Source organism: Cheilinus undulatus, linkage group 2 (genome assembly GCF_018320785.1).
Source record: "Cheilinus undulatus linkage group 2, ASM1832078v1, whole genome shotgun sequence".
Lineage (NCBI taxonomy): Eukaryota > Metazoa > Chordata > Actinopteri > Labriformes > Labridae > Cheilinus > Cheilinus undulatus.
In genome coordinates, this window is record NC_054866.1 from 56,959,407 (window position 1) to 56,974,767 (window position 15,361).

Below are 15,361 nucleotides of genomic sequence, written 5' to 3' on the forward strand. Positions count from 1 at the left end.
CTCTTATGTTCACAGAACTTTGTGTTGGTTTATGACACTGATCATCAACTGGTGGTCAGGGGGCCATATCAGGCCCCCCAGAGCTTCCTGTCCGGCCCCCAGAAGGTCATTAGATTCAGAAAAGGAGGAAAAGAAGATGTTGTGGTTTAAGAGTATCCCTTGGCTTTAAATGTCTGCAGCTGTTAAATCAATCCCACAAGCAATTCATATTAAAATAACTTTAGAATGATTCAACATCTGATCTGTTTTACTGAAATTTACTGTCAAAATTAGTAGTTTTTTTTTCTTTTTAAAGGATTAAGGTGAACAGAAGTGCTGCAAAAATGACCAGATAAAATGGTGAAAAGGGTTAGAGAGCAGCACAATAGGTGATACGTGTTAAAATGGGTTTTGGAGTGGCAAAGAGGGACAAAAAATGGCAGAAAAAGTGTCGAAAAGAGGTTAAAATGTGGCAAAAATTGGTAAAAGAGAAAAGAGGGGCAAAGAGTGTCAAAAATTGTTTACAAATGACAAAACAGTGCAATAAAAGTCATGAAAAGGGATTTAAAAAGTGGCAAAAAATAGATGAAAAGTGGTAGAATGGATAAAAGAGTGGAACAAGGGATAAAACATGCAGGAAAAGTGGTTTAAAAGGGTTAAAGGATGGCAGTAAATGTGTTACAGAGGCAAAAAGTAGCAAAAATATTTTAAAAGTGGCAAAAATTGGTTTTAAAGTTAAAAAAAATGTTGAAAAAAATGTAACAAAAAGGGGTTAAAAAGTGGCAAAAATAGAAGAAAAGTGGCAAAAATGGATAAAATTGGCACAAAGGGGATAAAACATGCAGGAAAATTGGATTCAAAAGGGGCTAAAATCTTTTTAAAAATGTGGTTAAAGAGGCATAAAGGGGTTAAAGTGTCAAACATGAGTTAATACTAGTACTAAATCAGAGTTGTGGAGGGCCCATTCTCTGGGACTTTCAGGGGTCCAGCTCTGTGGTCAGGCTCCTTGTGTCCTGCTGCATCATAGAGAACAGGGACAGATCTCACTGGTCATTCCTAAAATGTCCTGCATTTTAAAGAAAATACAAATACTACTACAATAATATTCAATCAGACCAAAGTATTGATTTAATTAATGTATATTTGAAAGTCCGGCCCCCAGAGTTTCTGTCGGGACTAGATCTGGCCCTTGTGTGAATGTTCTTGATGACATGCTCCTAACCTGCCAGATGGATGTGTTTCACTCATCCATCAGGTAAACCTCTCATAGACAGTGTTTGGGAAAGGGCAGAGCCATTAGAAATGAACTCAGAGGGTGATTGGATGAATGTTCTGTCTGTCTCATCTTTATGGGCCAATCAGAACAAAACACGTGACGTAGCCGCTACCGGGCTGCGCCCCTACCGAAGGAGAGAACTCTGCGAACCATGGCGACTGTAGACATGTCAGTACGGGACTTTTGTGGCTGTAACCTTACAGCCTTTATCCTAAATACTGGAACGGCTGAGATCATTCCTCTAGAGAACATTCTGGGTATCTGAAGTGTTTTTGTTCATTTATGTCTACTTTTTCAGCTGTGAGTTAGGGATTGTTTTCACATCATTTACATGATGCACAGATCTAATGTCCTCATTTGTGGCGTTTTTCCCAGGGATCTCAGAGTGCTGCTGCTCTGAACAGGCCTTGGTTGGTGTGAATTTAATCATTCCTTCTTTAATCTGAATGAAGGGAGGGGACTGACCCCGCTCCCTCTCTCTGTCTCTTGTTTCCTCCCTGTTTTCACAGCTCTTGTGCCTGTCAGTTATCCTATTCCCACAGTGACTCTGCCATCAGGCCCGCTGATGTATTGCTACCGATTCCTGTTGAGGACACATTAACTCTTGAGAGAAGATTTGGTTAACCCCTAAGAATCCATTCCCACCAAATTCCACTGAAACCTGTTTCAATTCTCTAATTCTCTTCCTCCTGCACACCTGTTAACCTTTTGCCTCACATAATGCACTTTGCAGATGATCCTCTCTGGTAGGCAAACACATACCTGAGGTAATTGTCAAGCCCCCCTCCCAAGGACTGCTGCTCTTGTAGAAAAAGACAAGCCGGCAGAGAGGCGACAGCGTGGAAGCCAAGGTGACCCTCCTAGATCTCTCAGTAGCATCAGGTCTGCACACGGCTGGGAAACCATGTGGCTCCAGAGGCAGCAGCATGCTGACTAAATGTAGCTGATGCTGGAGACATACACAGCCAGTCCTGATGAAACCTCGGTCTACTCATCAGGTGTCTGTTCCTGTGCTCATGTGATCCTAGAATCAGATGATCTGAGCTGAAGGAAGAGAGTTACCCCCTACAGAAACACACAGATAAAGCTACTCTATTCTGTTTTCAACACAGCAGGCTTAAAGTGTCCATTTTAAACAATCCTTTGAATGATTGTGGTAAAACAGTGTTACCTAGCCCTGCTCAACCAAAGAGCCAAACTGTTGAAAAGTACCTTTGCAAGAGCCACAATCTGCGTGGTGAAAGGTGTCAAAACCGGCTTAAGTAGCATGTAAAATAAATTAAAGGTGGCAAAGAATAGTCAAAAAGCAGTAAAAAAGTGTGAAAATGGGGAGAAAAGTGGAAGAAGGGTCAGAAAAAAATGAGTTACAGGTGGGAAAATGGTCCAAAAGTGGCAAAAACATGAGTGGAAATTGACTAAAATGGGCAAAAAGCTGTCAAGAGTGGCAAAAATGGGAAAAAAATAGGATACAAGTGGTATTTAATGACAAAAGGTAGCTTAAAAGAGTAAAAAGTGGCAAGAAATGAGAAAAATAGGAAAAAATTTGATAAAGTGGTAAAAATTGGAAAAAAGGTGCAAAAAGAGTGGCAATTATGGGCAAAAAATAATATGAAACAAGTAGTATAAAATGGCAGAAGGTAGCTCTAATGAGTGAAAAGTGGCAAAAAATTGTGAAAAAAGATTTAAAAAAGTTTCCCTTCAAGGTTTTCTGGGGGAATAATATTTATAATGAAGGAATAAAAGAGCCAAAAATGATCATGACAGAGCCCCGTGTGACTCCAGAGCCACATGTTGAGTACTACTGTGGTAAATAATCTCTAGAGCTGCTGGTGGGCAGGTCTTGGGAATTCGATCCTCAAGTTCAGTTTTCTGGTTTGCAGTCTTAGGGTCAGATTCATGATAGAATTGTGGTGCTTTTGCTTGTGCTGAACCTGTGCAAATGACATTAAAAAAAGATGGCGTCCGATCCACAGAGTATGTGTGCAAAGGGAAAATCGATACAAACTGCATGCACACTGCTCTGTGAAGCTAGCAGCACCCTGTGTCCCATTTGCATGAATGTTAATGAGGTAATATTCCAAAAATCAATGCACAATTGGCCCCCTCCTTTACAATAAGCCTTGGTGCAAAAAGAAACTTATTCCAGAGGCTGGCACTCACATCAGATGAACGTGTGTATTAAATAAACGTAGACAGTAAAATAATAAAACCCCTATCTGAGATCATGTGATCACTGGAATGCTGCAGCAGCATTGGCTCTGTGTTGTCACTATTTCCTTTTTTATCCAGTCTAACAAAACAATGTAATCTCCTGACACAAACATGATTCCCTGCATGTCTCTGAGCAAACTCTTGGGCTCTAATTTATGTTTTCGTTTTCTCTCGTTGTCCTGTTAGCGATCTCAGCACACAGCAGCTGACGTATGACTTTACCTGTGGAAATACATGCACACAGCGCTCAGCTGGAACCTTCAGGGCAGCGGTGTTCAAAGTGTGTGAGAGTGAGCCTCCCCTAAGAGACAATGATTCATTCAGTGGACCCCCACCCACATAAAGATTCAGATTAAAAAACAACGTAACCACATTTTCAAACATTTCTGTCTAATTTTAAATATTTTTAACATTTTTATATCTTTGATATTTTGGTCTGCAAATGTTCTTAAACATCTGTCTTCACCAGGTAATCAGTTATTTGGTTTCAGTCATGAATTTATTGCCAATACTACCTGATTATTCTGCTCTGATAATCCTTAAAGCAGCGTTACTCAACCAAAGAGCCAAACTGTTGAAAAATACCTCTGAGAGAGCCACAATCTAAGAGGTGGAGAGTGGCAAAAACAGCTTAAAGTAGCAATAAACATGAGTTAAAGATGGCAAAAATGGTCAAAAAGCAGCAAAAAATGGGGATAAAAAGTAGGAAAGAAAGATGGGTGAGAAGTGTCAAAAAAAGAGTAACAGGTAGCAAAAACAAGGCAAAAAAAGAGTTTAAAAAAGCAGTAAAGAGTGGTAAAAAATGGGCAAAAAGTAGGAAAAAAGTGGTATTTCATGACAAAAGCGTGCTTAAATGGGCGAAAAATTGCAAAAAAAAAAAAAATGGTGAAAATTTGCAAAAATTGTAAAAAATTGGTTTAAAGTTGTGGCTAAAATGGGCAAAAAGTAGGAAAAAGTGGTGTTTAGTGACAAAAGGATGCTTAAATGGGTGAAAAATGGCAAAAAATGGTATAAAGGGGCAAAAAAGTTTCCCTTTTTTCAGGTTTTCTGGGGGAATAATATTTAAAATGAAGACATCAGAGAGCTGCTAATAATCACACGTTGAGTATCCCTGCCTTAAAGTTACTATCAGTCTGTTCATTTTGCTCCATGCAGAAGTTAGCAAAGCAAATCACTTTTAATCTGGTTTATGGTTCCACGCCTCACCTGAAGTTCTGTGGCGCCCCCCAGTGGAGGCCCGCTTCACACTTTGAAAACCGCTGATTTAGGGCATGTAAGCCTTGCCGTATAAGTGCAAATTCCTGTGGGGATATGGTGCAAAAAGGAGGTAAAATCTGAACAAATCCTGCTGCTATCCACAATTCTCAGAGTTATTTCTTTGTAGATCTGCCCCGTAGTGTTCAGCAGCTACTTATTTACCAACAGATATGAGACTGGTATAAATGTATATTCACAAGTCGTGAACATGAATCATTTTAAGTGTAAATCATGCATTAATATAGTTAAATAGATGCATCACACAGACAGGCTGTGGTTTAAATGTGGACCTAGAGGAAACCATCAGTCTATTATCAGTATATTAAATGTTTTTAGTTTGACTTCTAAGAACCTGAAAAGGTGAACGTTTATTCCATAGGCTGCCTCAGTGATGACTTAAAGTGTCAGGGCCATATTTCATGGTTATTTCTGGTTAAACATCAGACTCCATCATGATGCCTAGCGTGCAGTGTCTGAGATATTACAAGGCAGTTTTACCACAGCAGGACCAAATGTGATGCTGTAACATCTACTCTGTAGTCTGATATCACCACCGAGGCTTCTTAGCAGGCTTCACTGAAACGTAAGTTGATTTACCTTCCTAAGGTGTAAGTCATCCTCTGGGAAAAGCTGATCACCCAGGCCCACAGTAGGGAGGGGCCCTTGGGAAGCCTGCGATGAAAAGTGTGTTTTGATTTATTTTTCTTAGTAATTAGTGACATTATTAAATCAAAGGTGACTGAAGCAGTGATCCTCAACGCCCATTTAAGCTGCCTTGTGCAGTTAAATGATACTTTTTTCACATTTTGCCAATTTGATGATTTTTGCCCAGTCTAGGCACTTTTCACTCATTTTTTTTGCCACATTTTTGCCACTTTGAGACCATTTTTGACACTTTTATCCTGCTTTTTGCAATGTTTTGCTCTTTTTTGCCCTTCTTGCCACTTCTCTCCTATTTAAGCTGCCTTTTGCAATTAAATGCCGCTTTTTGCCCATTTTTTCCCACCTTTTTTCTGATTTTTACCCAGTTTAGTCATTTTCACTCCTTTTTGCCACATTTTTGAGACTTTAGAACCATTTTTGCCACCACTAACTCATTTTTGGCCACTTCCCACCCATTTTTTGATTGGCCAAGATGTGACAGAGATTGTTGCTTTTAGCCCATATTTGCCGATTCTTTTTGTCACTTCTCGCTCATTTAAGCTGCCTTTTGCAATTAAATGCCACTTTTTTTCTGATTTGTGCCCAGTTAAGTCACCTTTTCTACTCTCTGTAGAGAGTTTGGTGTGGATCAACTTGACTGGCCTGCACAGAGTCCTGACCTCAACCCCATAGAACACCTTTGGGATGAATTAGAGCGGAGACTGAGAGCCAGGCCTTCTGGTCCAACATCAGTGTGTGAGCTCATTCTTCTGGAAGAATGGTCAAAAATTCCCATAAACACTCCTAAAGCTTGTGGAAAGCCTTCCCAGAAGAGTTGAAGCTGTTATAGCTGCAAAGGGTGGACCCACGTCAGATTAAACCCTCTGGATTAAGAATGGGATGTCACTGAAGTTCATATGTGAGTGTATCTCTGTTCTACTACCCTCCCTTCACCATTATTACCTTCTGATATTCAGCACTGAATCACATGCATGCACTTTTCATGTTACTGTACATAGCAGATGCTTGAGTTTAACAATGGACTGCAAAGAGAAATGCATACCTGTATTTTTCACTGATGTAACATCATGGATGGTGTGTCCCTGATGACTTTGGCCAGTGGGCACGCTAATGTGTCCTGTAATTTTATGCACTAAGTAAACAAAAATCCATCAGAGGAATTAGCTGGAGGAATGCATAAACAAATGTGTCCCTAAGCTCATTAGCCCACCTCCTTTTACAAACTAATTACAACCAAGTTTGACTGTCCCTGGAAACGTTTGCAGTGTGTCCCTGAAAATAGAGAAGACGATCGGCCCCTGTGAGTGGCACCTGCCAGCAGACAAGGTATCGCTCTGTATTTCCATTAAGGTGATTCTGGCAATCGTCTCCCCTTCCTTTGTCCTTCAGAGAAAAAATCAATGCTGCTTTATTGTGGCTCTGCATCCACCAGGACTGGACTGGGAGAATATTTGGCCCTTTGGCTCAAACCGCTCCTTTCCATGCAGTCCAGTGCCCCTAAAACGAGTACTTCATATAAATAAAACCATTTTAGCTGGGAGACAGAATATCTGTATGCAAGCAGAAGAGCATGAATATGTTATTACTCAGAAAATGTCACATTTGTTGTGTAGGATTATAAATTTACTCTTCAATGTTGTTAAGATGGCTGCACAGAGGTAAGACAGGTAGCCTCACAGCCAGGAGGTTCCTGTCAGACAGGGCCTCTGCATGTTCTCTGTGCATGTGTGGACCCTCTCCAGGTAATCTGGTGTCCTAACACAATCCAAAGACACACTTTACAAGAAAAATGGAGACAACTTAAGGATTTGATAATTAAGAAATACGTACTACCTACATTTCTACTTTATTACAACTCAGAGGTATCTGCTGAATCTAGAATGATCCACTCTTCTTGTGATTCATGAACACAAAACATCACATGTGGTGCATAAACATGCACATGAATGTAGCTGTGATTATTACACTAATAAAATGACCCACGAACCTCTGAATGTCACCTGAACATTGGTGGTGTGCAGCACACCTGGACCAGAACCGTTACCAGTATTACTTTGGCAGTGAAATGTTTTTTCTGCTTTAACCCTCAGGCATCACTTTCATTTACTCCCCTTTAAAGCCGTTAAGGACAAAAACGTCCACTTACAAAAATGGTGATAAAAATAGTGTACATTCATATTTTTTCTGCTTTTTTTTGGTCAAATCTTTTGATCAACTTCAGTTCTGGACAAAACAATCAAATATTGAACAATTATCAGGATTTTAACCCTTTAAATGCCAGTTTGATTACAGGATGGTCTTATTTTATCTAAAAAAAAAAAAACAACATGTAAAAATAATAATTTTCCAGATCACTAATCATGGGGGGGTGGCGATGTTTTTTAAAATCAGCCTTGGATAAATCAACCATTAGCCAAAATATTGACTCTGATGCATTATTAGTTTTTGTGAAGCATCTGATTTAAATGTACTATCCTCTCAAGTCACTTTTGGACAAAAATGTTCCATTGACTGGCATTTAAAGGGTTAAAATCCTGATAATTGTTCAATATTTGATGGTTTTGATCAGAACTGAAGTTGATCCAAAGATCTGACCAAAAAAAACTGAAAAAAAATATTAATGTCTACTATTTTACGGTTGGTTTTGTAAGCGGACGTTTTTGGGCTTAATGGCTTTAAAGGGTAGTAAATTTTAAATCAGATGCTACACAAAAACTAAAAATGCATCAAAGTCAGTATTTTGGCTAATCCTGAACATGTCCACGCTGGATTTAGAAATAACGACCCAGCCATCCGACATTTGGTTAAAGGAAGATTTCAAATTTTTTCACTTTTTTCATAAAAACAACCTTGACTTTAAGCAATCAAACTGGCATTTAAAGGGTTAAAATCCTCAAAATGATTGAATGTTTGGTAGTTTTGAGCACAGCTGAAGTTGTTTCAGAGATTTATGCAAAAAAGGCGGAAAAAAATATGAATCTGTGAAGTTTTTATAGCATTTTTTTGGAAGGGGACATTTTGGGGCTTAAAGGGGAGTAAATGTGTTTGACAGTGTTCCCCTGACCTGTTAGAAACATTGAAATTTGAATTCCTAAATTTGCCAAGAAAGAAACTTTGTCACTAAAAACAGGAGCATATGCACTAACACCGCCAACATGGTGAGCAGAGAAAGAGGAAGATTAGACCAAATGGACAAAGATGTCCCTGGTGATGGCTGAGGGTTAAACATGAGCAGCTGGTTACGTTCACGACTAAGGCAAACCTGAGGATAGCAACAGCGTCCTACGCCGGCTAAACTGATGGGTAAACAGAGCTTTAAAGGGGGGAACAGAAGTGCTGGTACTCCGCTGAATCACCAGGGGGCTTTTTAAAAGACAGTAAATAAACATTGGAGTGCACCGAAAATACCCTTACCCTCCTTCTAGCCTGGGGCGGAGGACCCGCGGCTCCGGAGCCACATGCGGCTCTTTGGGCTCTTGGTCTCTCTGCAGCGGTGCTGGAAACTTGAAATAAAGGAAGTATTTTTTCGATATAGAGATAGTTTCGTACGTTTTATCCATAAAACATGTAGCTCTTTCATTCACTTATAACTCTATTTTTACACATAGATCTATGTTATCAACTTAAATATCAAGCCTCTGTGGCACAGACTGAAGATTTCCTGTCTTGGAAACAAAGATCTAGATGAGGTCTTGTCCCAAATAACACCTGAAGCAGGAGTTTTGTGCTCATCATGCGAGTTAAGTGTTGAATAACTGAGATGTGGTTCAGCAGTAGGAGGGATGGAGGGATGTGAAAACTGGTCCACACGGTTGTGGGACTGCGAGGGCCCTGTGAAGGCTTAGCATTAGCCTCAGCGTAGCTGGTGAAGATTTCTGAAGAACATGACTGGAAGCAGAGTAATAATAGATACTGTATATGAGGAAAGCACTTCCTGAAGTTTTCATGGTTTAAAATCAGACCCAATGCTCATCCTCGCTTCCAAACAGCAGTTTTAGCTGTAGATAAAAATGTTAAACATCCAAAGCGCTGAGCAGGCCTTTTTCTTCAGTCAGGTTTTTACTGCTCCAGTAGCAGCAAACAGATCTGACGTAGTTAGAATCCTCTGTGTTTGTGGTGAAAGGAAAGGTCCCCTCACTGAAAAATGAAAAAGATGAAGGAAATCACTTCTTCAGTCAGGAAAGATAAGAGGAGGAGAAACCAAGAGGTGTGCTGCTGGGGTTTAGCACACTTGACCGCGTGGCCCTTTAAGACCGCGCAGCCAAAGCCAAAGCTCGCAAAGGTCGAGTCAACTTATCTCTACTCTGTCAGGGGGATACTGAATGTCAATGAAAAACTCATGCAAATTACCAAGACTTTCAGATATTTCCATATTCTCTTTGGTAGTTCTTAGGGGGAAAAATGTCCTGAACAATGTCGACCAGTTCTTGGAACCTTGTGTTTCCTGTGCTGACGCAGTTAGAACACGATGGGAACGGATGTGGACAAATCTAGGCTGTGACTCTGTAAACTGAGCGACACTGGAGAAAGGGAAACATGCAAAACACTTCTGGCTGTACTGGCAATGTTTCTGTGTCAGTGAAGTGGTGCAAAACTAAATAATGGGACGGGAATTTAATCGGGAAACGGTGGAGTTTGAGGGTCACATGAGGACAAAGTGGGTAGTATGGCTAGTCTTCATCATACTGACTAAATGATACAGTTCAGTTTTATACAAAACATACATCTGTCATTGTCCTGAGGTCTTGAGAAATGTACTTTTACGTATCACAGGACAACCAGTGTTGATTTCAAATTTCAGGCGAGCTCTAAGGCAGGGGTCATCATGTACATCTGCAAAAAGGGCCAGATTTATTCTGGACAGACTCTGGAGGCCGGACTTACAAATACACAAGATTTAAAGAACTATTATGGCTGATTGAAATATTATTGTAGCAGTATTTGTATTTTTTTAAAATGCAGGACAGTTTTTGTCACAATCCTCGTCTGTTAAGTTTATTTTTCACCTTTTTCGCACTTTCATGTCTGTTTCATTTTTTGCTGGTTCTAATTTCTCTTTTCTATTTTAGATCGATCACGCTTCATTCACCGTGCCCCGCCTTTTCCACACTGACTCTCCTTACCTCTTGTGTCACTCACCTCGTCCCCTCCCTCTCCTGTTCTCCGTCCTGCACGCTGCTCCTCACACCGGTCCTGCATCACTAATTAGTCATAGTATAATACTCACCTGCTCACCCACCTCCTTTGTTAGTCCGTTGACCTTCTCTGTCACGTACCAGCTCTCTAGTTTACTCACGTCTTTGTTTCATCTCGATCTCGACCACGCCAGCCCTTTTGACTCCGCCCCTGCCTGCTGCATATTTGTACCTTTGCCTGTGAGTTTTGGAACTTCTGGTTTTTGACTTTGGACTGTATTAAAGAATCTGATTTTTGCCTCACGTCAACCTGTCTGAGAGTCTGCATTTTTGAGTCCTGTTATTCTGTGTTCTGGTCCATGGCTCTGACAGTTTTAGTCATTATGATGGAGATCTATCCCCCATCTTTGACCCTTTAACCCCTTATTGATACTTTATGCCCCTTTTTTCCTCTTTTACCAGTTTTTGCAGGATTTTAACCCTCTTAACCCACTTTTCCTGCATGTTTTACCCCCTTCACTCTTTTATCCATTTTTACCACTTTTTTACCCCTTTTATGACATTTTTTCAACAATTATTGCGACATTTAAAATCAATGTTTGCCACTTTTCACCCATTTTGCTCTTAACCTCTTCTTGCAACTTTGCCAGGCTATTTCTGCTGTTTTTGCCACTTTTAAACCAATTTTTGCCTCTTTAACTCATTTTTTTAGTTCTTTAGCCCATTTTAAACCACTTTTCCTGCATATTTTATCCCCTTTATGCCACTCTTTTATCCATTTTTGCCACTTTTCTTTTATTTTCCACTTTTTAACCCCTTGTCATTCATTCTTTGCACTATTTTTGCTACTTTTATCCCATTTTAATACTTTTTGCCACTTTTTTCCTCTTGTACCAATGTTTGCCAGATTTTAACCCCTCTTACTGCATGTTTTATCCACTTTTATCAATTTGTGCCACTTTTTAACACCTTTTCATTACATTTTTTCTACATTTAAATCAGTGTTTGCCACTTTTCATCCATTTTGCTATGTTTTAACCCCTTTCCACTACTTTGCTGTGTTTGTACCATATTTTTGCCTCCTTTAACCCATTTTTTTCCATTCTTAAACCCTTTAAAACCACTTTTCCAGCATGCTTTATCCTCTTGGTGCCACGTTTCTTCTATTTTTAACACTTTTTTTAACCCCTTTTCATAACATTTTTTCAACAATTCACTATTTTTTTACCCCTTACCATTGCTTTTTTTTGCACTGCTTTTGACACTTTTAACCCATTTTTGATACTTTCACCCCTTTTTCACCAATTTTTGTCCCCTTGTGCCACTCCGACCTGTTTTCCCATTTATCACCCATTATTTTTGAAACACTTTTACCAACCTTACCCCTTTTTTAAAAATGTAATAATAAGTTTGACTGAAAAGTACTTTTCTGTTAACAGATCAAATGTGAAGTCATTCTTATTTTAATATTAATAGTTTGTGAGGTTGATTTAACAGCTGCAGACATTTTGAGCCAGGACACTCTTAAACCACAGCATCTTCTTTTCCTGCTTTTCTGAATCTAATGATCTTTTTGGGGCCGGACAGGAAGCTTTGGGGGGGCCTGATTTGGCCCCCGGGCTGCCAGTTGATGATCAGTGCTCCAAGGGGAGGTCAGGTCAGGTATGACCTCCTGGTGGCCATGGTCCAGGCCTGCTCCAGGCCCCTGCCCCATTTCTCCAGGTATCCTCCAAGCTGACCTCTCCAAGACACAAGCGGCCGCTCCCGAATCTAGCAGCTGACTCCTCCCATCCCGGCTCTCCCGAGCACATCAGCGTTAGACACATGGTCTAACAACTAAACCAAAAACCGTGGCAAAGAGAAGCTGGAACAAAGGAGTCAAGCTGGCCGTCGGTCACAGGAGTACAGGAAGACCAGGAGGACCAAGGACCCAAGGACATGGTGTGACATATCGCCTTGCCTGCAAACCCATCACCCCATGTGGGAGGCCAAGTCTGCGCTGGACCTCAGCCTCAGTCAGCAGATCCATAGATTACACTGCCAAGGTAGGAAACCTCCATACTTTCACAATTTCCAAACACAGATTTGATGGCAGCATCCCAGACATCCTCAAATGCTTTCTCAAGAAAGCAGAACTTACCATGAGGACATGGATTAGAATTAGTCCGAGTCCAAGTCCGAGTTATCAGCACTCAACTCTAAGTAAAGTCACAAGTCCTCAAAACCAGGCCTCCAGCCTGAGTCCTGGACCTGAGTACTACAACAGTCTAGAACGTTAGCTACAGGGTTAACGTCAGTGTAGGACTTGTTGTTAATGATGGTTTGGATTGGCAGATGGAAATGTGACGAATCCTGTTTATGTCTTTGTGAAACTAGTGCTTTGTTTAATAGTATTGTATTGATTTATCTTTAGTTTTGTTGATTGTTTATTGGTGTTAAATGTATTTATTTTTAGTTTTATTGATTGAAATCCAAAAATAATCCAGCTGCAGCTGACTCACCAGTCCTGGGATCGTTCTTCTATGTCTTACTCTTGTAGGTTCCTTTTTCAGGGATCTCCAATATTTATGGCCCTCTTGCTCGGCAGTGATCAGGTTCACGTCCGGAGGAGGCATCACCAGAACACTGGAGTGGTCTTGAGTAATCCTTCTCTGGGAAAACCACAGTCCTTGTCCAGATCCACAATCACATCCAGGAGTCACCTCAGCCTTTGTTCTTCCTCAGCCCCTCCCCCACTTCACACCTGAGTCAAACCTGGCTGCAGCAGGTCACCTGACCAGGCAGACTGCAGCTAAACAGACTATCTTTGACAGGAAAAATAAACCCAGATAGGGAAAGCTAGAGGATTTAACCTTGCAAGAGTTTTTTTCATTTTTCATCTGAATTCTGGCAGCCTGGTGCACAATGTGAGTAAACCGGGTTTTGAAACTATGATAGCTTCATTTGTCAAGGACAATCATAGAGACTGGGATAAGTGGCTGCCAGAATTCAGATTTGCCGTCAACAGTGCCAAACACGAATCAACTGGATACACGCCATCCAAACTCATGTTAGGGAGGCCTCTTTTTTTGCTAAGTTTATATACGTTAGTCCAGACTTTGTCTAGACCACTCCAAAACCTTTATTAGTTTTTTAGTGGTTTTGTAGATGGACTTGCTGGTGTGTTCCACATCATTCAGTCCACAGAATATTTTCCCTTGGTCTTGGACTTGGAACTCTCATGATGCTGCTTTTTGCCACTCTCTTTCCTTTTGTTGACCTCAACTCAGTCGAGTGAGGCCTGCGGGTCTTTTGGATATTCTTCTGGGATCTTTTGTGACCTCCTAGATTAATGCGCCCTTGGAGGAATCTTGGCCACTCCTTGGAAGGTTCCAAGTTTTCACCATTTGTGGATAGTGGCTCTCACAGTAATACCCCTTTCCCACTGGCCGAAAAACCCGTTTAAACACGCTAACAATCTGCTCCTGTCGGCAGTGGAAAGGCTCTAATCGGCATTCAGACCCATGTCGACAGACCCTGCAATGGACACGGGATTTTATCGGCTCGCCTCCGATCAGCTCCAGTGGGAACGTCACTCCTGGGTGAACACGGGATGACTTTGGCGTAACATGCCTACGTCATAATATCGCATCCGTAACTTGGGGCAACAAAAGGACACCCGCAGCAGAGGGACGAGCATTGTTGTTTTTCGGACTCAGCGTGTGAGATTTATAGTTGAAAGATGGCACAGCACGGGCTAGACAGCGAGATCAGAGAGCTTCTATTGATCTGTGGAGAAGAGGAGATTCGCTGCCAGGTCAGAGGGACTGTGCGAGACACAACTCATATAGAACACGCACAACATCGGCATGCTGATGACGCACCAGAGGAAAAAAAAACAGCCATGCAGCTCGTCTGCTGGAAATCAGACCCGGGTCTGCTGGCAATGGGAAAGAGGTCGCTTGCCAGTTGTTAGCAGGTTTACTGGTGTTTAAAAACCCACTTTTACAGGCTAATTTTAGTGGGAAAGCGGTATAATATGCTGCATCCCCCCAGCCTGTCGTTTTCAACCTCTCAACAGTCACACAGTGTCAGGAAATAGGAATTAGATTTCACAAGCTCCTGACCTGTTTAATGCCAACATAAAAAAATCTGACAGAGGCAAAATGTCTCATCTTGTACGCACATTTGCACTAATTAAAATACATAATGCTCATTTGTTTGATCGCCTTATCTAACTGTGCCATTTTATTGCATATTCTTATAATTTTGATCATACCAGTTTAGCATTCTGGCACCTTTTGCACTCCTTGCAGTCTTAGAATCATTGCAAACAGACTTGTATATAATCAAAATAAACCTAACAAGAGCTTGCACATATTTAAATCTTAGTTTTTATTTTATTTTTTATATTTTATGTGAAATTCCTGTAATTTTAGGTGGTTTACGCACTCCTTAAAAGCACAAAATATGAGGTAAACTTCATCACGTTACACAGTGTTAGAAAGAGGAGAAATGTGGCTCACAGATACACAGCAACAGAAACTAGACTACACTAACGCAGACAGATTTTGTCCTGACTGCAGTACTGAGGCTCGTGAAAGCTTGGGCCCAGTTTTTCCTGTCGGGAACAACAAATGGGCTTGTTGTAGGACATAATCAGCAATGCATCCCCATGACCATGATTCAGCAAGACTAGCATGTAAAAAATTGTTTTGCATCGTCCTCTAGTGTAACACTCAGACCTGAAGTCAACAGCATGAATCCTGTCGCCTACCAATAGGAGAACGTTTGCTTGTCTTTGCATCATCATTTACCAGAGTCCCTACTTTTTCTTCCTCAGGGAAACTAATGTGTAGAT